Consider the following 25,508-nt stretch of genomic DNA (forward strand, 5'->3'; position numbering starts at 1 on the left):
TTTAAAACACCCCTTTAAAAATACCCTCAACTTCAACTTCCTTAGATCTCTCTTTTCTTTGGCTGCACACCACCTCTCGGGGCTCCATACCCCGTCATCGAGGCAGGCCCCTAAGATCAAACTGGGCCATACCTGCACGAGGGGGGAATCGCGCAGGGCCAGCAGCTCTGACCTGAGGTACATCCCAGTTCGTTCACAGAGTCCAGAGTCCAGAGTCCCACAGCAGAAAGGCCCGGACAGGGGGAAGAAACAGTCCTCCTGGATGTTGGTTTAGTTCAGGGGCTGAGGCAAATGGAAGGTGGCGCAGGGAGTGGCAGCAGTAGATGTCTTTGTCGTTCGTCCTGACATTGGGGTGGAGTAGTGCGACTGATGGGAGTGATGGTATGGGTGGGGATGGTATGGGTGGGGATGGTGGAATGGGCAACGGCGGGGGGGGCAAGAGCAGACTAAACCCCCCTCCCGCCAGCCCCCACCCCATCCCCCCACCATCCAGCCAGAAAGGCCTACCCTTCCTCCATCAAGCTGCCTCCAGGTCTTCCAGGCCTTCCAGGCCGTCGGCCAGGCCAGGTTTTCCAGGCCGCCGGGCCGCATCCGGGTCCTCCAGGCTGCCGGGTCGCAATCCGCCATGGCCGCCAGGACCGCCCGGCCGCCAATCCTCCCAAAGCACCCGGCCACAGTCCTTCAGGGCCGTCAATCCACCGGGCCGCCCGGCCCCCGATCCTCCGGGACCGCCCGGCCCGGCTGCCGATCCTCCCGGTCTTAATATCCATATGTTTAATCAATATCCCATTTTTGCTTTAAAAAAATAATAATTTCCCATCAGTGTTCAAAATGTCTCTATTGTTTATAATTTCAAAGTAAGTTATAAGCTTCCCTTATTCAAACTTCTTAGCATTTTCCTGTTTCCCTTCTTATACCAAAATCTAATATTCTACTTACAAATCTTATCTTTCTAGTTATGATAGTACTTCTATTTCTAGCAATTATCTATTCTCCACCATATTCAAACATCTAGTTAATAATATAATATTATAATCAAGTCAGGCTAAGTCAATATTATATTCATGGTTTAGTTTTTAAATGTTTCTATAAACTATAATGGTACCTATCTTATGAAACAGCTGTCCCTCTAAGATTCAGGTGGCCTTAACTTTTTTTGGCCCTAAAAAATCTATTTTTTCTCCCTGCCTATTGGTCCAGAATACTGGATGAGCCATCAAGAAATAAATTATTTAAGTGGAATATTGAGGTGAATGGATGGACTCTGTTGGGTTTGTTCTGTTTTTGAATCTATTATTTTATTTTTTTTTAACCTTATGTAAGCTATTTAGAATTGTTTTTGTGAGTTCGGGGGCATAGAAATAATCTATATAAATAATAGTTATTATGAAATGATGTAATTTTCACTGAGGTAAGATGTTTGAATCCAATCCAAGTCACAATAAAGGATAGAAAGCTAGTTCTTTTCTAGCTGAAAGTAATTATTAACTAAAGTAATTAAGGAATCCTGTTTAAGTAGGAATTCATTCTCAGCTTTAAACACACCAGCTTTCTGAACTTATAAACTTTTTGACCATTGAGGTCAACCAGTGAAGAGATAGTTACCAAAGGGTTTCTGCATTTTTATCTCCTTGCCTTGTCTAAAAGGTTTAATTTTTATGGCACAATGTAACATGATTCCTAATAATTTAAATGATGTTATCTGGCGTTTTTCCACTTTTATCCTCTTTCAGGTCAGTTATTTCCTTTCTTCTTCTGTCTCTGACCTGTGCCTTTTAAATTTCTACCTGATTAATCCTGTTTTTATAATTGTACAGACTGTAGGCTCTCATTGGTTGTCATATTTTTTTTATAACCATGTTATTTCCTAGGTAAAGCTTATTTTTATTTTTATTTTTGTTCAAGATCTAGCTTCAGGAATATTCTTTTTTAAATGAATGTTTTGTTTACAACCTTATTTGTCTTCTCTGCATACATTGTTTGTGTTATATAAAGCTATTTGCTCTTCAGCAACAGGCTTCAGGCTCAAGGCAGAAAGTGATTTAAAGATTAGGAAAAAGAGAAAGGTTTGTTTTAGTTGTTATGTGCTTGTCAGTTTGCAAAGCAGGCAAGTTAAGTTGCCAGAATGGCCACGTGTGATTGAGAATTTGAATGACAGAATTACCAAAGATGATCCCTTCAGATCAAAATACTGCTGAATACTCACAATGTAAACATATTCTAGAAAAAAACACAGGCCAAATGAAACAAAAAGAACTTTCTTTAAGAAGAAAATAAATCTGGAAAAAGAAAAGCCATGGATATATAATTCTGAATATGATTTCTCACTCATTCAAACTAATGAAATGCATATAGCAAAAGATGCGTGGAGCAAATTGCAAGGAAAAAGCAGTAGATTTTTCAAGAATCTTTATAGCTGAAACTACATAACAAGAAGCTCAAAGTTACAAATGAACCATCCGTTCCTATGGATACTTTTCTGGAAATGTTAAAGCAATTAAAACACAAAATGTAAAGTTACCAGGACTAGTTAAAATAGATTTACTTCTTAAGAGTCCTCCTCCAGAATATGAGTGGGATGTTAATATTCTCCAAATGAAAGCATTCTTATGCCCTAGAATGTTTCCTAAAATATAATCTCAGAAAACAAACAGAAAATGTATAAGAAATAAAATAATACTAATTCATGATGTCTCCTATGTGCCATTTTTGGAAATTGACTTTTGAATGTAAGAATTGCTGTAAGCCATAGGTGTAAAATTCTTCTCAAGAAAATTATTGCATGGTTTCTCAAGACTAAAAAAAAAGAAGAAAGATCTGGGGACAGGATTGTCTTCATTAAATGCAGCATTTGCCTGAGAAATTAAACACTATGAAAGAAACAGTGTAATCTACAAAATAAACTGTCACGATTGCAACCAATTCTACATGGAACAAACATCACATCAATTAAAAACCAGGATCCACGAACACCGGCTGACAGTCAAATGCCACGATCACAAATCCTTAATCTCTAGCCACACCGACACCAAACAACACCAGTTCGATTGGAGCAACACTAAAATAATTGGCCACACTACCATGCACCATGCTCATGAATTCATTGAAGCCTGGCACTCCACAAGCAATTCCATCAATAGACACATTGATCTACAACCAGCCTATGATCCTCTCAGAATCCAAATCAAGCGCACAGCCAGCTGGAGACAGCACCGACCCTCAACCAACCCATGCAAGCCCCCTTCTTCCCCTCTCAACAGCAGTTCACCTCCCAATGACCATGATCTGATGTAACCTCTCCATCACAAGACCCATCACAAGCCTCTCTCTGAGGACTTACACCTGACCCATTACAAGACCCTCACTTGACACCCCCACACACACCTGAAGCCCTTAAAACAGAACACTGACACTGACATTGCCTAAACTCTGCTGAAGATGTTACCCAGCCTGGTAACAAAACATTCAGAAGCCAACCCACAAGATCGGAGAACGAACCTTCACCCTCATCCTACACTGAAGTGGCTACACCGAATATTTGCCACTATTGCAAATTAAACACTATAAAAAAACAAGTTTCCCTAAAGACTACATCCAGCACTAGCATAGGAGTTTTGGGCACAAAAATGGAGAATGAATTCCAAAATTCAGAAAAGCTATATAACCATAAAATAAAAAAATAAGTGCATGTAAGTCTGAAAAATGTACTGACTGTATTATACCAAATAGATAGCTATTACCTATCTAAGAGAAAATGCTATTAGAACTGATTCATTCAGATTTATGTGAACATTTAAATTTAATTCTAGAAAAAAAATCTGATTTCCAAACTGTACATATATTGATGATGTTTAATAAACTCCTTTATTGTAATTATTATCTTATTTAGATTTTCATTTACATTTTAATCTGTAAAATTCAAATTCTGCTGAATTAATTTTCAAGTGGATAAATATGTATATGTTCCATAATCATATAAAATTATGAAGAAATGAAACTTGTGTGTGTTTAATTCATTGTATTAATATAATTGAGTTTTAAATATTCATATTGTATTTTATTATATTATAATATTGTTTTAATGTCTGGACATAACCTGAAGATGAACTACCTAACAGATGTATACATTCATCAGATATTTCAATCAATCAATCAGCTAACTAAACAACCAATCAAAATAGTTTCAGAATTCATTAATAGTTTTATTCATAGCATGCTGTGAGTTTCTACAACAAAAAGACTGATATATTTGTTTGGAAAGATTTATACTGTAGCATATTTCTGTGAATTCTTCAGGGTTGACAATATTATTTTGTTGCACAAATAATGAATTTGTTTATTTTTTTAGTTGCCAAAGGACTTTCTGCCAAATTCTGTTTGATATGATGCAAAGCACTCTTATTTGTATTAAAAAGTAGAGTTGCTGTCCTTATTCTCTACTACCATCACATCCATCAGGAAGAAATAAAAAATAGTGAAGTCTGTCATATCTACTTCCTGATGGATTTGAATAGGCTCACATATATGGCTTTAATGTGGCTGAATGTTAATATCACATCAGCCCTGATGTTGATTCTGTTAAAAAGGGGAATTTTCTAGTATTTCTAATATATCCTTTCAGGATTTGGTGTTCCACAATTTGCTGTAGTTGGTGGATTTTAACATGTAATGTTCTCATAGGTACGCTGTAAGACAGGGGTGTCAAACTCAATTTCATTGAGGGCTGCATCAGCATTGTGGTTGCCCTCAGGGGGGTGGGTGGGTGTGCCCTACTGGGTGGGCGTGGATAGAGTGGGTGTGGCCTATTGGGTGGGTGTGGCCAGCTCGACATCATTCGCATCAAGGGTGCCTATGGGGCCTGGGCAGGAGTGGGACAGATCTGAGGGTGTCTGACAGAAGGTCCACTGGGGCAAGTGCCAAGATGGCCACCACAAAATTGTACATTGGCTCCCAGCTGGCCTGGGCCAGGGCCAAGGCAGTGGGGGTCGATCCCTCACTGTTTCCAGGATGGCTTCGCGGGCCACATGAAACCACTTCAGAGGCTGGATCTGGCCCCCGGGCTTTCTGTTTGACATGTCTGCTGTAAGATGAGTGGGCTGATAGAGAAGAAAATACAGGTAGTCCTCAACTTATGACCACAATTAAGCCCAACATTTCTGTTGTTAAGCAAGATACTGTTAAGCAAGTTTTGACCCCTTTCTTACCACAGTTGCTAATCAAAACATGTCCCTATTGAACTTTAAAGATACTTTGTTAATTCAGTTAGAGTGACTAAGGAAGCCTAATTTTATCTAAATTTAAATTTAAATCTAATGAGAAAACTATTAATAGTAAACGATACATTTAAAGAGTAAAGTAAAACATATGGATTATATGTTAAATTAAAATATAAACTCTAAAACCCAATTTTGAATGTGTCTAAAGCTGGCTTCTAAATGGAAGTGAATTATACATCAAATGTATTTTTTAAATATAAAATTATCCTAGATATTTAATCATTCTTCCACAGATGGAATCAAAAACTTTTTTCTTGTGAGAAGACGGCAAAATGTAATCACATGACCTTGGGACACAGCAATGGCAGTGGTGGGATTCAGCCAGTTTGCACCAGTTCGGGAGAACCGGTAGCTAAATTTACCTGAATTTGGAGAACCGGCTGGCTTCTGGAAGTCCAGTCTAGGCCTTGGAGGCCTCCCAGGCCTAGAATGGCCCACTGGAAGTGCATAGATACCACTTCCGGAAGTCCGTTCTAGGCCTCGGAGGCCTAGAGGAGGCATTGGAAGCCTGGAGGAGGCCTCCCAGGACTAGAATGGCCCACCGGAAGGGAGTGGTGCCACTTCCGGAAGTCCGTTCTAGGCATTGGAGGCCTAGGTCTGCATCAAATAAGAGAACCAGTTGTTCAGGTATTTGAATCCCACCACTGAGCAATGGTCATATATGAACCAGTTGCCAAGCATCTGAATTTTGACCACATGATCATGGGGATGCTGCAAAGTTGTAACTGTAAAAAACAGTCAAAAGTTACTTTTGTCAGTGCCGTTGTAACTTTGAACAGTCACTAAATAAATTGTTGTAAGTCAAGGACTGCTTATATTGCACTTGCAATCTAAGAACTACCTATAATGCTATAAAATGGAAAGCATGTTGAAGAATTATATTATGAATAGGATTATCTCCCGTTGTTCTAATAATTCATTGTACTCCTGTTGTCAAATTCAACGTGGAGAGAAATAATTTTTGATCAATTAGATTCCAAATTTTATCTCCCATGGGACAAAGGTGTTGCAGCAAATACCACAAAAGAATTTCAGACTCTTTTTAGCCAAATGCATTTATTTTTACAGGCAATATTATGAATTAAAGCTTTTTTTCACCTGGAACTGAGTTTGTTTAGAAGTAATTGGAGAAATGGACCATAGAAGAAACATAAAAATTAATTTCATAGAAAGAGAGGCATCTCCCATCTTTTTCTATCTTTTTTTTTTTTAAAAAAAGACTACATAGCAAAAAGGTGAAATATAGTATGATGAAGAGACTATTCGTCTTTTGGTTATTAAAATATTGTAATAATTGATTTCACTTAGCTTGAGATGGGGAAAGGTTGTTGTTATTACTATTTCACAGAGTGGAGTGTGGGATTTTGAAATTCAATTCCATGAAATTTTAAAAGGAATTAAATGTCAATTCTGCCTATCAAGGAGTAGGTATTTACTGATAGACGATCAACCTTCAGTCAGGGTGGGCTTGGAAAAGGCAGTGATTTAACACCATAGGTTTATTAAATTTGTACATCAAGCAAAAGGACCAATCGTTTATTAAATGTAATATGTGGAGAAATTCAAAATACTAATATAAATATTAATCCTAGGATTATATTTGAATTGGAAAATTTTAATGTTTGTACAATCTCTGTATTATACCAACATCCTGATGCTGGGCAGTGCTTAGTTTTGCAACCCTGAATTAAAAGAATTAATTTGAATTTTTAACTATTGAATTATTTATTTATGTATTTGTTTGTTTATTATTAAATTTGTTTGGCAACAAAGCAACTCTGAATTGCTTACAACATTAAAAACAATAAACATTATTTCTAATAACAATACTTTTATTATACTTTTAATACTTCATACTATACTTTTTATACTTTATTATGTTTTTATGGTAGAATTCAAGAAAACTTTCCCACTTGTGATTCCCAAAGACTTTGTACATCTATTGATAAAATGATATAAAGATATCCATCTTCCACGAATATTTCCTGTGAACTTTTCTCATTCAAATTTCTTACATGCTATCTTTGCATATGACATTTCACATGAATATAGGTTTCACCACCATTAAGATACTGCAATTTATTTTATAGAGTTTTTTTCTCATTATTGAAATATCTGTACAGAATTATTATGTCTATGTGTAACCTGTATTTCCCTATAACCAAATACCTACAATTTCAATTATTGGAGCCTTCTACCTTGGTTCCTGGTTTGCCTTACTTAGCTTAATCGCTCCTGACTCATTAATTTGGAGTCAATTAGTGTGTATCATAATTTGTATCTGTTTAGCTAGTCCTCAATTCCACTTTCTAAATACTTAATACTAGCCATCAGAAACCATTAAAAACAATAATTATTTTTTTTCTGAGTCCTAATTTGCTGTGTTAATTTGTATATTTTTTATTAGCAAGGAAAACCTCTTATGTAAATGTCTTAACAGATTTTTCATTTTGCACAATTATATTTTTGCATAGGGCAACTGTAAATAATTCATGCATTTCTTTCTTGCAGAATTATTTTTAGTTCTATGCAATAATATAGCATGGGAGCATTGTTAAAGAGGTGATATATAATTTATGTTTCGTAATTTTCATAATACGTACTTGCAATAGTTCCCAAAACATCTGTGTCTTTAAAAAGAACGTTCATTCTACCAGTAGTGCCTACCTCAACTCCAGGGTCCCACAAGATACCTCCAGAAATCTCTATGAACAGAATTCTGTTGCTAGAATTCCAGGCATTTTTTTCGAGCAAGATCTCTTGCCAAATAAACATAATCATGTTGTACGTGCAAACCCATATTCTTAATCTAGGATCAAGTGTCATGGTGTTACCATTTTAAAAAAAAATATTCTTTACCTTTAGATAAAATAATTTGTTCAGCTTATTGGATCATATTATTTTCCAATCCGGTTATGAAATGTCAGTCCCTAGCATTTTGATACTTGGAGACAAAATATAGATAGTCCTCAACTTACAACCATTCATTTAGTGACCGTTTGAAGTTACAAAGGCATTGAAAAAAAGTAACTTAAGATCGTTTTTCACACTTATGATCTTGGTTGCATCCCTGTGGTCATGTGATCAAAATTCAGATGCTTGGCAACTGGCATGTATTTATGACGGTTGCAGTGTCCCCGGGGTCATGGGATCACCTTTTGTGACCTTCTGACAAGCAAAATCAATGAGAAAGCCAGATTCACTTCACATCCGTGTTACTAACTTAACAACTGCAGTGGTTCACTTAACAACTGTGGTAAGAAAGGTTGTAAAATGGGGCAAAATTCACGTAACAACCGTCTTGCTTAGCAATGGAAATTTTGGGCTCAGTTGTGGTTGTAAGTGAAGGACTACCTATATTATGATTTCCTCATAGACCAGGGGTAGGCAACCTTGGCTCTTTTATGACCTGTGGACTTCAACTCCCAGAATTCCTGAGCCAGCCATTCTGGCTCAAGGATTCTGGTAGTTGAAGTCCACGAATCATAAAAGAGCCAAGGTTGCCTACCCCTGCAATAGACTAGCCATCTTTTCTGAATGTCCAGGCAGATTTCTTTTCTGAATGTCCAGGCAGATTTCTACTTCATAAAAACAGAAGACTGTCTCCCACATTTTCAACACCTACCACCATATACAGGGAGTGAAGAGGCCCATTCTCTTACTGTCTTTCTGTCTCCATTGGCCTCTTCTGAGCCCCATAATCAGAGGTTTTCAATGGAAAGGAAAAGCTCTTGAAGCTGGCAGTGGCACACGGCCTAATCTTTAAGCCTCACAACCATATGGTAAAGTCTGGATCCAGCTGATCCAAGACCACCCTTGAATACTCCACATTGTGATCTATCATCTGCTACTCTCCTAGTAGTAGATCCTTCCAGAGTCCTTGGGATCTGACACATATCTCACTAGTGCAGCTCTTCTCAACTCCATCTTCCCTTTACCATTCTTCTGAAAAAAAATAAAAGTTGTCTTATTTGATTTAGATTTCAGTATCTCTGATGCTTCACAATATTGCTTATTGTGGAAAAAGAATGCCTTGTTTTATTCATTTTTAATCTTCTGTTTCTTGGGTTTTTTTTCCTGGAATTTTGTATGATCAGAACTGATATGGAAATATCTTTAATGATGAGTAGTAAGAAACATGAATAATAGTCCTGTTTCTCACCTTTCTGTTCTATGGTATGAAGTGGATTCCCTGAACACAATGCATAAAGAGTGAGATTCAAATAGTAACAATTCTCCAAAGCACCTGAAGGCAGAACAAGAAGCAAGGAGAAACTCAACCTCAAAATAAAGAGAAATTTCCTGACAGATAGAACAATTAACCAGTGGAACAGCTTGCCTCCAGAAATTGTGGATGCATCATCACTGGGGGTTTTTAAGAAGAGATCGGACAACCATTTGCCTGAAATGGTATAGGATCTCCTGCTTAAGCAAGGGATTGAACTAGAAGACCTCCAAGATCTCTTCAACTCTGTTATTCTTTAATTCCTTCAAATACTAATGGCCTCTAGATATGTAAATTTGATAAATTGATCAGAAATGTTCTTTATAGAAAGGATTATGTGGAATGCACCATGGATATCCATTGCATGTGTATAGAATATATTTTTTTCCTGAATTCTCAACATATGTTTAGTTGAGTAAACTTATTAATCAACTTCTAAGAAATGAGTTAAGTTGTTGAAACACTCACAGCCTTTGTTCTATGTCAATTTTCTTGCTTTTGTTGACATACGGCTACAAGGCATGACAGATCAAAGTAATTAAAGTTCCAATCATTTACCTTTCTGTGTTCGGTGTCAAGTCAGCTAGCCTTCATCCTCCGTACCGAGTAGTTTAATATTTTTTTTACATATCATTGCTGTGCTGTTTGCTCGGCTGTAGTTAAGAATCTGACAGCCTTTCCATTATATACTATGGAAATGAACATTTTGTATTCCCTCCAGAATACAACTCCATAAGTCCCAGTTTGCAAAAATGCTTTGTTTATATGAAATTCTTTTAAAACAATTCTGCAGGCTGAATCCATGCAGAAACACCACAAATGTAGTAGAGGAAATGGTACAAAAAACTTATTTCATGTTGTTGTTGTTTTTAAATGACTACAAATAGTATAATTTTGCAAGGCTTCAAGATTCTTTTACATTATCCTACTACTAATAAAAATATTTTCAAAAATTCAAGTAGTTCTTTTTTTCCTAAGTTCCTTGCAGTGCTTGAAAAGTGCTTTGTTCCACTATTTTATTTTATGTATTAGATCTTTCCAATTGCCAAGAGAATAAAACATCACTCTGATGCTATAGCACTCTGTTAAAATAGCTGTATATTTTAAGCAATTAACTAATTAGTAATTACATATTGTTGCAATAATACATTTATTGATTTTGCAAAAAAAAACAAAAACCAGAAAAAAGAGAAGTATTGGGAGAGAGAGAGAGAGAGAGAGAGAGAGAGAGAGAGAGAGAGACATTACCATATCTCCTGAAGTTAGATTATTTTTCAGTACTGAACAGCTAATAATTATTAATATAATGTATACTGGAAACTCTTGGAGCCTTGTAGAGAGATAGCAGTCCATAAATACAGCAAATAAATACATATTTACATTAAAAACCAGTTAATTTATTGTTGTCAACTTTTTGTCATAGCTTATCATTGGCTATTTCAATGTAGGAATAACTTATGAAAAGTGTCTGGAAATTACAATTGATGAATGAACATTTTTCTGACTTTTAGTTATTAATTAATGTTTACATTGGTTTTAACCTATTTTTTTTCTTTTGTATTTCACATAGTAGCTGCCTACTATTTATGGAACAATATCAGCCTATCCCAGGTCCTTGGGAAGGACTCGCTAGGTGGACAAAAATGCCAAAGCCAGTCTGGCTGACTGTGTGAGCAACTATAATAATTGCAAAAGTTACTTTATTTGGAACAACTTACTCTCTGAAGCGGTACCTTTAACACCATCAAATAACATCTGTCTATCAGGACTCAATAGATGGCTAAAAGTACCAAATCCAGTCAAAATATCTGGCTCACTATGTGACCAACTATAATAATAATAACAGAGGTAGGTAGATTAGTATGCTAAGTGGCATTCCAGATAGGAGCATGACTTTTAAGAGATGGGATTTTGAATCTTGTCGTATCCTTTTCAGATTTAGAGCTTTTTTGTTTGCTTAGACTCAAGTTACTTCTTCAGAAGTAACGCTCCCTCCCCCGATGTACTTGTTGTGGAGTAGAATTCTTTTGAGTGCTCACTGTATCCAGTAAAAGTGTGGTGGAGCAGTGGTTAGAATACAGTATTGCAGACTAACTCTGCTCACTGCCAGGAGTTCGATCCTGACCACCTCAAAGTTGACTCAGCCTTTCATCCTTCCGAGGTCGGTAAAATGAGGACCCAGATCATTGGGGGGCAATGTGCTGACTCTGTAAACCTCTCAGAGAGTGTGGTAAAGCACTGTGGGATAGTATATAAGTCTAAGTGCTGTTGCTATAGAAATAATCCTGCTGCTTTAGCCTGCTATACAACACTGTAGAGGTCATCCTCAATGTACAATCATAATTGAGCGTGGAATTACAGTCCTAATCTGTGGTAGTCCCTAAGTGGAAGACCACATGACCACACCCACTTTTATGACCTTTTCTGCGGTAGTCATTAACCAAATGCAGCAGTTGTTAAGTGAACTCTGTAATTGTTAAGTAAACATTGCAGTAGTTAAACAAATCCATTATATCCAATGGCTATTTTTTTCTGCCAGAAATGAAAAGTAAATGCCTGAAACTGGAAAAAAAAATGCAGAAAAATTATTTGAGTGCAANAAACCTCACAAAGAGAAACCATGATTATTTTCTTTTTAAACAATTCCTTTTGGGGAGTGGGTTTGGATATGTATTTGTACCCAAAATTGTATAAAATTGTGTGATGGTGTCTACAACCTGAAATGTTTGTAGTTCACTTTTAGAATTCCATGACACTAGGTGGACATCCATAAGGACACCTTAATTTTAACTCATTTTTTTTAGGAGATGGTTCCAAATGTTAAATATAAATTATGTTGCAGTGGTTAACAAAGAAAAAAGGGAAGAAAGCAAAAGTGAAGCTGTGTAAATACATTATGGTTTGAGGGTGAGAACATTTGAATGGCATTTTGGATCTCCTATTTTGGTCAGTGAGAGCCAGTTTGGTATAGAGGTTAAAGGAACTGGACTAGAAACTGGGAGACCATGAGTTCTAATCCTGACTTGGGCATTGAGTTATCTGGATGACTTTGGACCAGTTCCTCTCTTTCTCAGGCCTAGTGTCAGCTGCCACCTTAAACTTGTTTGTGCTTCACTACCATGTGGTGACAGACTGCCATGAACTCTGAGGAGGGTAGATGGGAAAGAGTATGCTTGGGGGAAAATGAAAGTAACTTCTGTATCTCACCAAGACGCTGCCTCAAGGTCACCCAGCTGGGAGAAGAAGGCAGCTGCATACCAACCTATGTTTGAACTGACAGGTCTGAAAACATCTTGCTTGAACCTGGTTGGTCATGGGGGAGTCAGCAATGGGAGGCAATTGAGGAAGGGAAAAGTTGAACTTAGGGATTTTGGTGAGCAGTTCTCAGTTCTGGCTATGCATTACTGCAATACACTTGACTTCTAATAAAACTATACTTTTTCTCAGCAAATGGAGCCAAAGATCATTTCTATTTAGAGGTTTAAGTATGGCAGATCTGACACCTAGGAAGAAAGCAAAAACAATGTTGCCAATAAAACCACATGGGCTTGTCCAACCATCACTTGGAATCAAAACTGATTCAAAAATACACACACACAAAATTAGCCTGCAGCCTCAGTTGCAATGAAGGGTGCAATCCATGTTGATCCAACTGGCAGCCAGCTTCTGTCCATAGACTAGGGAAGGACGGCCATGTTGTTCTTGCTAAAGGCAGCAAACTTTTTGTGCCAGCTCTAATTTATTTCATATATATTAATAAATTCAGTGTGTGGGTTTTCACTGCTACAATTTATCTGTTTTTTTTTATTATTTTTCTCAATGTTTTGTTCATTGCTACAATATATTTCTAATCAAGACAAAATGCAGAAAGACTTACCCTGCAGGGAAGTCACAATGCAAATCTTCTCTGTATTAGAAGTCCTTTTAGTAAAACAAAAGAGATTTGTCATGATTTTGAAAAACCGAGCTTAATCTAACAATCAGAACAGAAAGGAGTTCTTGCTATGGCCAGTTAGGAGTTTCAAATGAAGAAGAAAAACTTGTGCAAACATTTTCTATGGATTTCCAGAATTTTTTTTAAAAAGACCATTCTGGAAGTTTTAGAAGTGCAAGCTGCATTTGGAAAGTACTCCTGCTTGTTTCTTACATCCATCATCTGCTCACTGAGTGGGTTCATATAAAAATTCCGCATTTGCATTTGCATTTTTTACTTATTAGGTTGTTATCTCCTGGTTGTACCTAAAGAGTTAATGCAATTCAAGGTGTGTCATGAAATTGCAGATTTTTTCACAGCTTCCTACATTGCTAAGCTAGAATTTGGAATTCTTGAGGATACTGTAGATATGCTATTTCCATCCTGCAAACAAAATAAAAAAATAAGTTTATAAAATTACAACTTGAACTGTGCATTTATATATAACACAGCAATTTGTCACAACAAAATGTTCTGCATTAGATAACAATATACTGCTTTTGTTTTATGTAACAAATTTAGATGAATCCCTCTGATGAAATCCCTTGAATTTCAAGAGCTTATGAACAAAAATTGGACTGATCATATGTGCTTCTTTGGAAAACTCTTGTCCTGTTTGAAGAACAGTGTTTTCCTAATTAAGAAAACAAATCTTCATGGAATATGTAAGTCTAAACCAGGAAAAGAATTGCATTGTATTGTGTTATGGAGTGTATTGTCCTGCCTAGTTTTGCATTTTATTTGTACTTAATTGTTAGTCAATCATTTTATTTTGGTCATTGATCAGATAATATATGATAAGCAATGTAAGAAGGCATTATTTGATAGAGGGTGAGAAACCTGACCTGGAATATATTACTGAAAGTTACCTAGACAGGGAGCAATGTTCCTCTTTTGGAAATATCCCCCCTCAGACTTAGAATGAGACACTATTGATGATCCCTAGGCAAGGACAATGGCATGGCTACTGTCATCCAAAAGACTCTAATGGCTTTCAGGGGTGTTTATAAGCTCTTTGAGATTGTTCGGATTATGAATCAGAGTGCACAAGAAGGTCAGAACCAACCTTTATTGAGATAGGCTATAGAAGCGGTCCTCCATTAATTTATTTTATTTATTTATTTATTTATTTAATTACATTTATATCCCGCCCTTCTCCTTGCGGACTCAGGGCGGCTGACAATAGATAAAATGCTAACATGTTATACATCTAATTAAAAATCGATTAAAAAGAAATATTTAAATACGTCCAATTTAAAAGTAATTAAAACCCCTTTAAAATCCCTTAGGCCAGTCCCACGAGCTGGAACAACCACGTCTTGAGGGCGCGGCGGAAGGAAGGGAGATCAGGGATCACCCTGATCTCTGGGGGCAGTTCGTTCCAGAGGGTGGGAGCTCCCACAGAGAAGGCCCTACCCCTTGGGGTCGCCAGCCGGCACTGTCTGGCTGACGGCACCCCGAGGAGACCCACTCTGTGGGAGCGTACAGGTCGGTGGGANGTCTAAAAATCATTCTCTTTTTTTTTCCTTTTTGAAATTTTGGGATTTCTTTCCTCTTTTAGTTTTCCAAACGTCCCTTACTTCTTCCCATAATTCCCCAGATTCTCTTTGGCATAAGTTAAGTATGCTTAAGTATACTTTGATCTTATCTTCTGAGTTCTGAATGCATGCCCTTCAGGTTAAATCTTGCTAGCACAAATACAGTATCCTCTTTACATTTGGAAATTTAACCCCTATTTACCACTAATAATTTGTATCTGGAGTTGTATTGGTTGGTTGGGTTGCACTTCTGTCTTCTGTAATATAATATAAAGTTAATTTGATTTTAGTGCGCTCTATCCGGAGATATTCCGGTATAGCAATTGTATTTATGTTGTTGAAATAGCTATAGGTAATAAATAAAAATGTCTTGATCTAGGTTAGAGTGAGTTGTAATTGGTTTAATGATTGATAGTACTTTAGGCAAATACAAAGGCAGGTAGATAGCTAGTTGAGCAGACACAAACATGCTCCAAGATTTATTCAAAGAATCAAGTTCTCACCTGACAGTGGCACAAAATCCAGTCTAAGGTCATAGCTGCACGATACAAGTGGTGGGACTAGAATTTGGATTGCCAACATAGAGCAGGTTCACGAAAGTAGAGTGCAGAGAGGCAAGAATGGCTGTGACAGACAAAATCAAATACTAGAAAGTTGTATAAACTGAGCTGGTTCATATAGGTTTGGTCAAGTAGCAGAGTCAGAAGGATACAGGATCTCTCTGATGGAGAGTTGCTTCCAAAGAGAGTCAGCCTCAGGCAAATGAAGTTATGAAACCCCAGATGCCGGTGCAGCTCAAGAAAACATGTGGATATCCAGTCGAAGTTGACATTTACTGTACATACCATGGAATAAACTTGAATATAGTGTTAATTTATATTATTATATTAGAACCAGAGAGATCTATATTCATGTTCACACTTAAGCCATGAATCTCAGAAGAGACTTAGAGACAGTCACTATCACTTAGCTTAGCCTACCCCCATAGATATTTTTTTTTGTAAAAATAAATGGCAATCTCTCACTTTCCTAGAAATAAAGTGGAATATTAACATAAAAATACAACAATTAATGCAGAAATAGTTGAGGTTATGGTTACCTGCATCATAGTAAACTATGCTCAAAATTGTTAAGCCTTTACTACTTAATATTGATCTGGTTACAAAATTACCTGAGGAAAAATATTCTGTGCAAGCCAACTGAATCTTTGTCCCAGTCTTTATACGCTGGGATTAAAAAAGAAAAACAATCTAATTTAGAAACAGATATTTTCCCATACAGAATTTTCTTTCTTAAAATTAAAGATCTGGTATCAATACAGAGTAAGAAATCTATTGATTTTCACCCCTGAGTTTTGTTAGTTCCAAAAATATTAAGCTATTATTACTTTCCCAAATGAAAACACACAGCCAACCTTTATCAGCCCCAATTCCTGAAATGTGGAAGGATCACACTATATGCTTTCTTTCTAAGAGTGAATATCATGAAGACCCCCAGGACATGTGGCATTGGAGCAATACATAATTATTTTCACCTGCCTTCAGCTTTCCCACAGAGTTCCTTACTGGTAAAGAATGCTCAGCTTTCCCTGTAAAGGTTTTTAGAGATTTGATCTTGTCTAACCCATGAAGAGGATGAAAATTACCTTCTTTTTGAGAGTGAATAATTATCTTCAGGATTCTCCCTGGACATTATTTAGCAGCCTTAACTAGTGCAGAATAATGGCTAGCAGGTAGTTTTCTTCATATTATGTCCCCCACTCAAAAAAAAAAAATCTTAGGTTGCAGCCCATTTGTTTTTAGTCTCTATTGGACTTATTTTCAAACCATTAAAGCTTAAGGTTCACATATCTGAAGACATAAAGTAACTCTCAAACCAGCTTGTCCATGTCTAGGGTGTTGCTTAAGCTCCCCACATGCATACTTGTGGGATACATGTGTCATAAGGGACTGAGGTCTTGAAAAGATTTTAAAAGATGCATGTTGCACAATAAAGTCAAACAATAAGGAAATATATCTGTTGAGATAATGTAGTTCTTTTGTACTGGCTATAATTACACATTCCACTAGAACAAGGCACTGCTATATATGCCTGCTTAAAAATAAGCCTAAATGAATTCCATGGAACTTATCTGAGATAAGTGGTCATAGGACTGCAGCCTTAAACAAGGTTCTTTCCAAAACCACAGATATGTAAGTACAGTACCTGCTTTCAACAAACTAAGCATTTCAGGCTTGTCTTACATTCTTTTTCTTTCTTTTTTTTTCAACAGCTGCAATGTTTTAAACCAGAGACTGCAAACTTTCAGTAATGGGTGGAGTAAGCCTGCATATTAAAGCCTTCCCTTTTTCAATGTTTAAATATAAGATTATGGTAGAAATCAACATTCTCAAGAAATATAGTCATGCCTGTGTCATATTTGTATATGCAATTACACAACTAATATTCCATTTGAAAGTATCATAAAATGAAAAAGTATATCTAAAACATGTTGATATCATAGCTGAGGAAGAAGAAGGAGGAGGAGGAGGAGGAGGAGGAGGAGGAGAAACAGAGGAGGAGGAGGAGGAGGAGGAGGAGGAGGAGGAGGAAAGAAAGAAAAGGAGGAGGGAGAGGGAGGAGGGGGAGAAGGAGGAGGAGGAGGAGGAGGAGGAGGAGAAGGAGAAGAAGAATGCTATTATATGAAATACTATTATATTGATTCAAGGGAATCAGTAAATGGAATTTTTGTATCTTCTAATGAACATCCTGTAAATTTAGAAATATTGATACTTGGCAAGGTATAATTATATTTAATCACAAGGAAAAAGTAAAAAGGGAGAATAATTTAAAGGAATGAAAAAGTATATTAATAAATTAGAAATATGTATTGTTCTGAAAATGTTTTACTAGCACAGTGTTATTCATAAACCAATTCATTCTTCTCATATATGTTTTGGAAAAAAAGAAACATAAAGAAATTTGGAAAAAAGGGGAAAAAGGAAAAACTAAAAGAATAAAGGAAAATATTTATTGCTGATTAAAATATTATGTATGAATTCAGAATTGCAGGCATGTGTAAGAGAACTTTGTACAGCTACTGTAAGAGAATAACCCTATTTCAGAAACTTCTAGATACAATTACCTAAGTCTTACAAAGTGTGTATGTTATGTGCCTTTCACAGCTTGGCACTCTCCCAATAATTTGGACTGTAATTCCCAGAATTCATGGCCAATACTTGAACTATCTGGTAATTATGGGAATTGTATTCCATTATTTCTGAGAGCACCAGGAAAGCAACCTAACAGATAAGAATTAGATTCTTTTTCTTTCTTTCTCTCTTTTTTTCTTCCTTTCTTTTTTCTCTTTCTTTCTTTCTTTCTTTCTTTCTTTTTTCTCTCTTTTTTCTCAAATTTTTCAAATAAAGAAATAAAAACTAACAAACTAATAATTGAAATAGAAGAAAGAAAAAAAGCAAAGAATGAAAAAGGAAGCAAAGCCAAAAGTGCACAAAGAAAAAAGAGAAAGATATACAAAGAAATGGCTTCTGACTTCTTTTTACAGCAGATATCAGTATAGTCTTACTCTAAGTTTACTACATAATTTTCCTTTTTCCTCTTTATTTACTCTTTTGTCTAATCATCAAACCTATGTTGTAATTTTATTTTATTCCCAGTTTCATGAAAAATGTCCAAAAGGGGTTTCCAAACAGCATTAAAATTAATCAATGCATTTTCTCTTATCAAAGCTGCCAATTTTGCTATCACAGCAAGTTCTCCCAATTTCACCATCCATTCTTTCATTGTAGGCATTAATAATTCTTTCCATTGTTATACATTAAAAAGTCTTGTTGCTGTTGCCATGTATCAAAAGAAAATCCCATTGGTTTTTTCCCCAACTGTTTATCCATCAGTTCCAAAAGGAATATCTCTGGTTTGCATATTAATTTTTAAAATTTCCAAATTAATGTACAGTATATATTGCAATTTTATATGTCCGTCAAGCATGATAAAAAGTCTTCTCTTGTTGTTCACATTTCCAACATACATTTGAGGTACTGTTAAAATTTTAGGCAATTATCAACAGCACATCATTTTATAGAAATTCTTTTAAAGATTATAACATAATGTGAATGTTAATCCTTTCATTCATATGTTCTCCCATTGTTCCATGTGCATATTGTGCCCAAAGATTTTAGCCCATTTTATCATACATTCTTTCATCAGAGTCACTCACTCCTACATCCGAACTGAACAACAAGCTGAAAAATGAAATTTCAAATCAGGTAGACCTAAGCCTCCTCTTTCTTTAGCATGTTGTAACACCTTGTTCTTGATCTGCCATTTTTTTTACCTTGCCTTATTAACTTAGACATGTCATTCTGCCACTGTTTAAATGGTGCATCAGTTGTCAAAGCAGAAACAAAAATGACATACAAGGCAAAACATTCATTTTAATCACAGAAATTCCCATCAGCAATGACAATTGTAGTTTTTCCCATCCTGACAACATCCCATTTTTCAAAGGTTTTAATATCACTTGGCCTCTCTATAGCAATATCTGTATCTTTGCTTAATTTGAATCTAATGGGTTGATAGGCTTTTCATTCATATATGAAAACTATAATTATGATTTTTTTAAAGCTTTAGTGTCGGGTTCAGAAGAAAAGTAATGGCTTGAGAAACTAGAGTTCTTTTTCTAAAACCACCTTCTGCCACAACTGTTAAACTGAGTTGATGCTAGAAAGATTACTCAGCATGAAACCAAGCCAAAGTAGAGAACTGTCTTTTGCAAAATCAGATTATTGATCTGTCCAGCTCAATACTATCTGAACCAAGAGGCATCAACAGACTTATCAGAGTATCAGGTATATAACCTACAACGTAGACACCCCCCTCCCTTAAAAGTTACTTTTCCTGACCTTCTAAAATTCTGAATGTTTCTTGCATCATCTTTGCAGAAATTTGATAAAGTTTCTGCTGTAGTAGATAAGCTATTTGCTTACACTGTGGCATTGAAATATCAAGAAATGGAAACATGCAGGCTTCAGCAAGTGTAGGATGCTTGTTATAATCTGGGAGATTCATGCCCCTGTTGATTTCTGCTTGTTCAACTCCTAGGTCTTGCCTCTTACAAGACAATCTCTCTGTGGAACTGAGTTTTCAAAGCAAATACGTTGCATTCTTGGCCACACAGGTATGCCAAGAGTAACGCACATAGAAACAACAGATATTTTAATCTTTGCCTCTGACAGCCCTGCTGTAGAAATGACCTACAATCATCTGATCAACTTTCAGAATTACTTACAAGGTATAATCAAATATAGTCTCATCTCTTATTTGAACAAATCATGGAGAAATTGAATACATTTTTTTATGAATACGAGCAATGTGTTCTCTTCTCTGATAATTTTGACATTAAAATTCCATTTTAATAATCCCATCCTTCAGGCTTTGCAGACTCTTAAGGTATTAAAGCAAAAATTATCCTAAGCACTTAGATTATAATGTATTTAAAGATTAGACATTTCATGTTGAATATTAACCGCTCTACTTCCCAGAGGAAAAAGCCTATCTGGTGTATGTCTCTGTGCGTGTGTGTGTGTGCGTGTGTGTGTATAAATTAGCTATCCAAGATTCACAGTACCTTCTGTTCCAAGTAGAAAGCAGAACGGTGATTTTTTTTTAAAAAAAAATACTTTTAAAATATTAACCACTGTTGTTGATGTATTGTTTTCCTTCTTCGGAACACCTTTGCATCTGATTTATAAAATGACTTCAGTTGCATGAGTGTTCAGAGAAGAGAAAAGAGACAGAATTTGCTGTTAGTACCACTGCCATAGTTCTAAGCAAACATGAAAGCCAAAGTTTTCAGTGGAAAAGTTTTTATTCAGTTTCAGGTTTCATTCCCATGTTAGAATCTCCAAGATTTAATGTAAGTAGAATCATTATCTCCCTTGCTAGTTTAAATTCCTTTGTGGTTTCATGGCTTAGCCTATGTGCCTGAGCACACACGCATAGGCACACACAGATATTTTCTAACAGCCTCTGATCCTCCAAGAGGACTTTTTGTTACTTTCAACTTTCTGGAGGCTCAGAGTGAATCAGGGAATCCATTTTGGTTTCCATAATCACCATGGAATGTAAGCAGAGCAAAGTTTTACTTCTTAGATAGAACAAACCCTCCCAAAACCCTAGCAGAAGGAAATCCAGAGTACTATCTATCTTTAGCAAAAGGGATGAAGGGAGGTTCAATTGGCCTGGGGACAATAGGAGATTAAAAAAAGAGAAGGCAATGATAGATGGAAAGATTTTAGAAGAAACAAGCTATAAAAGCTAGATTCTAAATGCCAAAAGCCAAATTATCAGACATCAAATGTGGTTTTAAATTTTTCATCTGGCCACACCCATTCCCTAAAAGACAAAGTAGTGCTGCTGTCCAGATGTCCCACCCATAATGAATTAGTATACTATTTGTAGTGCCAAGAAAAATGCTGTAATGTTTCTAAAGTGTTAGAAACTATGATAAATCAACTAGATCTGTTTATAGGAAGAGACTTACGCTTCTGTTAATTGTGTGTTTTTCGTATTCAGCTTTCTTTAGATGCTCGGCTGTTGTATGCAATAGTTCCTCATAGCTCTTTTAAAACATTGAATTAGCTTATACGGCAAGACACATGCCTCCATATGCAATCCTTCATAATATTTGTCTAGGAGCCAATCTAAGTTAAAACTGTCCTTTGAAAAATTCCTGAAATAGCTTTGGTGAGGCATCATTCTATGCCACAGCTCTAAAATGCAAAATTATCTACCAGGTTTCTGCAGTTCCATAGGAAATCTGCTTTGTACATAACAAAATGACCTTGGAAAAACATTGGTGGAGTTTTTTTGGAGGACAGAGCTACCTTGATGCAGTTATCTGGGGGAGACATATGCCCCTTCAAGTGGTTTGAATGGCCCTACAATCTACCATGGAAATAGTGACACCTTGAGGAGAGCTACTGTGACATTTCCTGTCTTAAAATTCTAGCGATATCATAAAAATGCAATATGCATAACATGTATTGATCTGTTATAGAACATTAGTGTCGTTGGATCAATTTGCATTTTGAATATGAATTTAAAAAAGCAAGGGTGGGAGTCTATTTAAAAGCAGTTTAAATTTATTTTCAGAGAAGAGTTATGATGCATTTGCTTCAGAAGATAGAAGGAAGACAAAATTCAAAGACTGTGGGGATAAAACTGCTCTGATTGCCTTAGAATGGTTCCAAGAACTTAAAGGAATGAGTTAAGCATCAATTAACACTTTCATAAGTATTATTCTTCCACAATCTGCTAGGAGATCAGTTTTATGTCTTGGTGGTTTCCAATTCTCCAAGGCATTCAGAGAAAGTTGTAAAACTTTATGGGAGTAAAAGTTGGGAAAGGGGGGGACCAGGAAGCAAATCTTTCCAGCAACTGTCCCATTCTTGTGCAACATGTTATTCATTGATATCTGTAGGACTCCCATATTAATATATTTTCATACAGCTATCTCTTTAAAAGAACATTTGGCGATCGAGAGCTCTGACATGGATGGTTTTAAACCCTCAGAGGTGTTTTTGCTGATTCTTATTTTATATTATCATATGTATTTTATGATGATTATTGTTATTCCATGAGTTTTATTCAGAGGTTATGTGCCAAGATACAAATTTTGGTAAATAAATATACCATATGAATCCACCCATTCAACAATCTCTACATTTACACCTATTCAAAGAATATTTACATTTAAGTTGGGAAATTTTATATTGAAAAAGCATAAAATTGGGGAAAATAATGATAGTGGGGTTTTTTTTAAAAAAAACAAACAAACTATGATGAATACAAATCCACTACATGCCAAGAGAAATAGGAAACACAATAATTTAAGATAATGTAATGTAAGTATAGCAAATTGTAAGGCCTCCAGGGTAGAAGATTGATAGTCCCAATTATCTTTTCCCAGAAGTTATCTCCATCTTAATATCCACCTACCTCTAGCATTGGAATGCCTTGGTAGTTCTTGCTACAACTCCCAATCTTCCAGGAGGCAACATACCTATTGGCTACTCCCTAATCCCATGTTCTATGACAGATGTAGCTATTATACCTTGTGCTGTCTCTAGTCAATTTTTTAAAAAAAAATGAAATACTCCCATGAACGCTATCTCCTGACTATACAGTATGCAGGTGTGGTGATTAGAGAATATCAACCAATTAACCAATCTCTCAAAGAGAAAGAAAACCAAACTATCTAAAAGGGAATGGAGGTAATATATACTGTATATTTAAAAAAGCAAGCAAACTTTTGGAGTTTGAAAGAAAATTACTGTGAACAAGACTACCTAGATCAGGGATCTTCAAACTTGGCCCTTTTATGATTTATGGACTTCAACTCCCAGAATTCCTCAGCCTGGCGGAGTTGAAGTCCACAAGTCATAAAAGGGCCAAGTCTGAAGACCCCTGACCTAGATTATAGTAACACTAGTGTAATTGCTATTGTTTTTTGTTTGTGTTATAATTTCCTATTCTTTAAATATTTTCTGACAATATAAGTAATACATTGAAATAATGCTTAGAGCCACTTGCAATTGAAATAGCCCATACATCTAAGTAAATAAGTAATAATAATAGACTAGGTGGCAAATCAATTTAAAAAAACTATAGCACTTTGGATGGACAACAAGATGCTGCTGATCTACTGAGGAATTTGCAGAAAGATTCTGGAGAATTTTCAAATTAATATTACAGGTCGCAAGAAGATTTCCAAAGAAATAACCAATAACTTTTACAGTAAACTAAAGATCAGAAAAATTAACATCACACTGCAAATAGAAATTAAAAATAGCCAAAATCTCTAGTTATGTTTTTACCAGTGTTTACAGAAATAAAAGGTGTCTTAAAGCAGGGTCCTCCACTTCCTATCTAATCTCTTATCCTATCCTTCCTATCATTTATTTAAGACTCTGGGCAAATGGAAACTCCTTTGTTTACTCAGCATTTTCCTCTGAATTCAATGGAGCTCTACTCTTTATTTTACAGTTCAAAACTTTTTCTTTCTTAGCAGAAAAAAGGTCTGGGATAATCTGACCACAAGAACAGTATCCTACTCATGAGGATGTGAATTTTGCTGCTAAGCCTGCAATCTGGCATGCAAGGTACTTTCATAAAGCAATTTTAATTAAATTATTGTATTTGAACCTCATCTACTTTTTTTTGAAATATTCAATTGCTGTTCCTCTTAAAGGCATTGGCCTGAACCTGATACACATAAAAATATGAAAAGCAATGTATGAAAGAGTAGCCTTATTTGGCAAGTTGATCTTGAATGCTGTGGTCTTCAAATTCATTCATAGGACATACCAGCAAGCTAAAATCTAAATTTAAAATTTAAATATGTGATCTTTTGATTTGAGTGATATTTAATTTCAGCATTTCATTACATGCACAGATTCCATGCAAGCAAATATCTTTGATGCCTGAAAAATCTTGGTTTCAAACATAACAACAACAACAACAACAACAACAACAGCAACAACAGCAACAACAACAACAACAACAACAACAACAACAACAACAACAATAATAATAATAATAATAATAATAATAATAATAATAATAATAATAATAATAAAGTTGGAAGGGACCTTGGAGATCATCTAGTCCAACCCCTTGCTTAGGCAGGAAACCCTATACCATTTCAGACAAATGGCTGTCCAGTCTCTTCTTAAAAACTTCCAGTGTTGGAGCATTCACAGCTTCTGGATTAATTGTCCTAACTGTCAGGAAATGTCTCCTTAGTTCTAGGTTGCTTCTCTCTTTGATTAGTTTCCATCCATTGCTTCTTGTTCTGCCTTCAGGTGCTTTGGAGAATAGCTTGACTCCCTCTTCTTTGTGGCAACCCCTGAAATATTGGAACACTGCTATCATGTCCCCCCTCATCCTTCTCTTCATTAAACCAGACATACCCAATTCCAGCAACCATTCTTTATATGTTTTAGCCTCCAGTCCCCTGATCATCTTTGTTGCTCTTGTCTGCACTCTTTCTAGAGTCTCAACATCTTTTTTACATCGCGGTGACCAAAACTGGGTGCAGTATTCCAAGTGTGGCCTTCCAAGGCATTGTAAAGTGGTATTAACACTTCATGTGATCTTGATTCTATCCCTCTGTTACTGCAGCCTTGCACTGTGTTGGCTTTTTCGGCAGCTGCAGCACACTGCTGGTTCATATTTAAGTGATTGTCCATTAGGACTCCAAGATCCCTCTCCCAGTTGCTACTATTGAACAAGGTACCACCAATATTCTACCTGTGCATGTGGGTTTTCTTGCCTAAATGTAGAACCATAAGATCTGTGCAAACAGAATGCATCTTACCAAAAGCATAGATGAACTTCATAAGTCTTTAGTTAGAATACAGGGTTGACCAAAGACTGGTGCCAGAATGCTATTTCATGGTTGGTGAGTATAAATCCTGCAGGTCTTAAACACTCCT

General features: G+C 36.1%; 1 long non-coding RNA gene across 1 annotated transcript; it reads right to left on the reverse strand.

The window, feature by feature from the left end:
• Positions 1–13,399: 13,399 nt before the first annotated feature.
• LOC107296547 lies at positions 13,400–16,745 on the reverse strand. The gene is made up of 3 exons (XR_001549098.1): positions 16,658–16,745; positions 15,516–15,636; positions 13,400–13,422 (listed from the first exon to the last, which is right to left on the reverse strand). It is a non-coding gene; the product is annotated as an uncharacterized LOC107296547 (long non-coding RNA).
• Positions 16,746–25,508: the final 8,763 nt, after the last annotated feature.

The sequence above is a fragment of the Protobothrops mucrosquamatus genome, unplaced genomic scaffold (assembly GCF_001527695.2).
Source record: "Protobothrops mucrosquamatus isolate PMUCROS unplaced genomic scaffold, P.Mucros_1.0 scaffold2857, whole genome shotgun sequence".
Classification (NCBI taxonomy): domain Eukaryota; kingdom Metazoa; phylum Chordata; class Lepidosauria; order Squamata; family Viperidae; genus Protobothrops; species Protobothrops mucrosquamatus.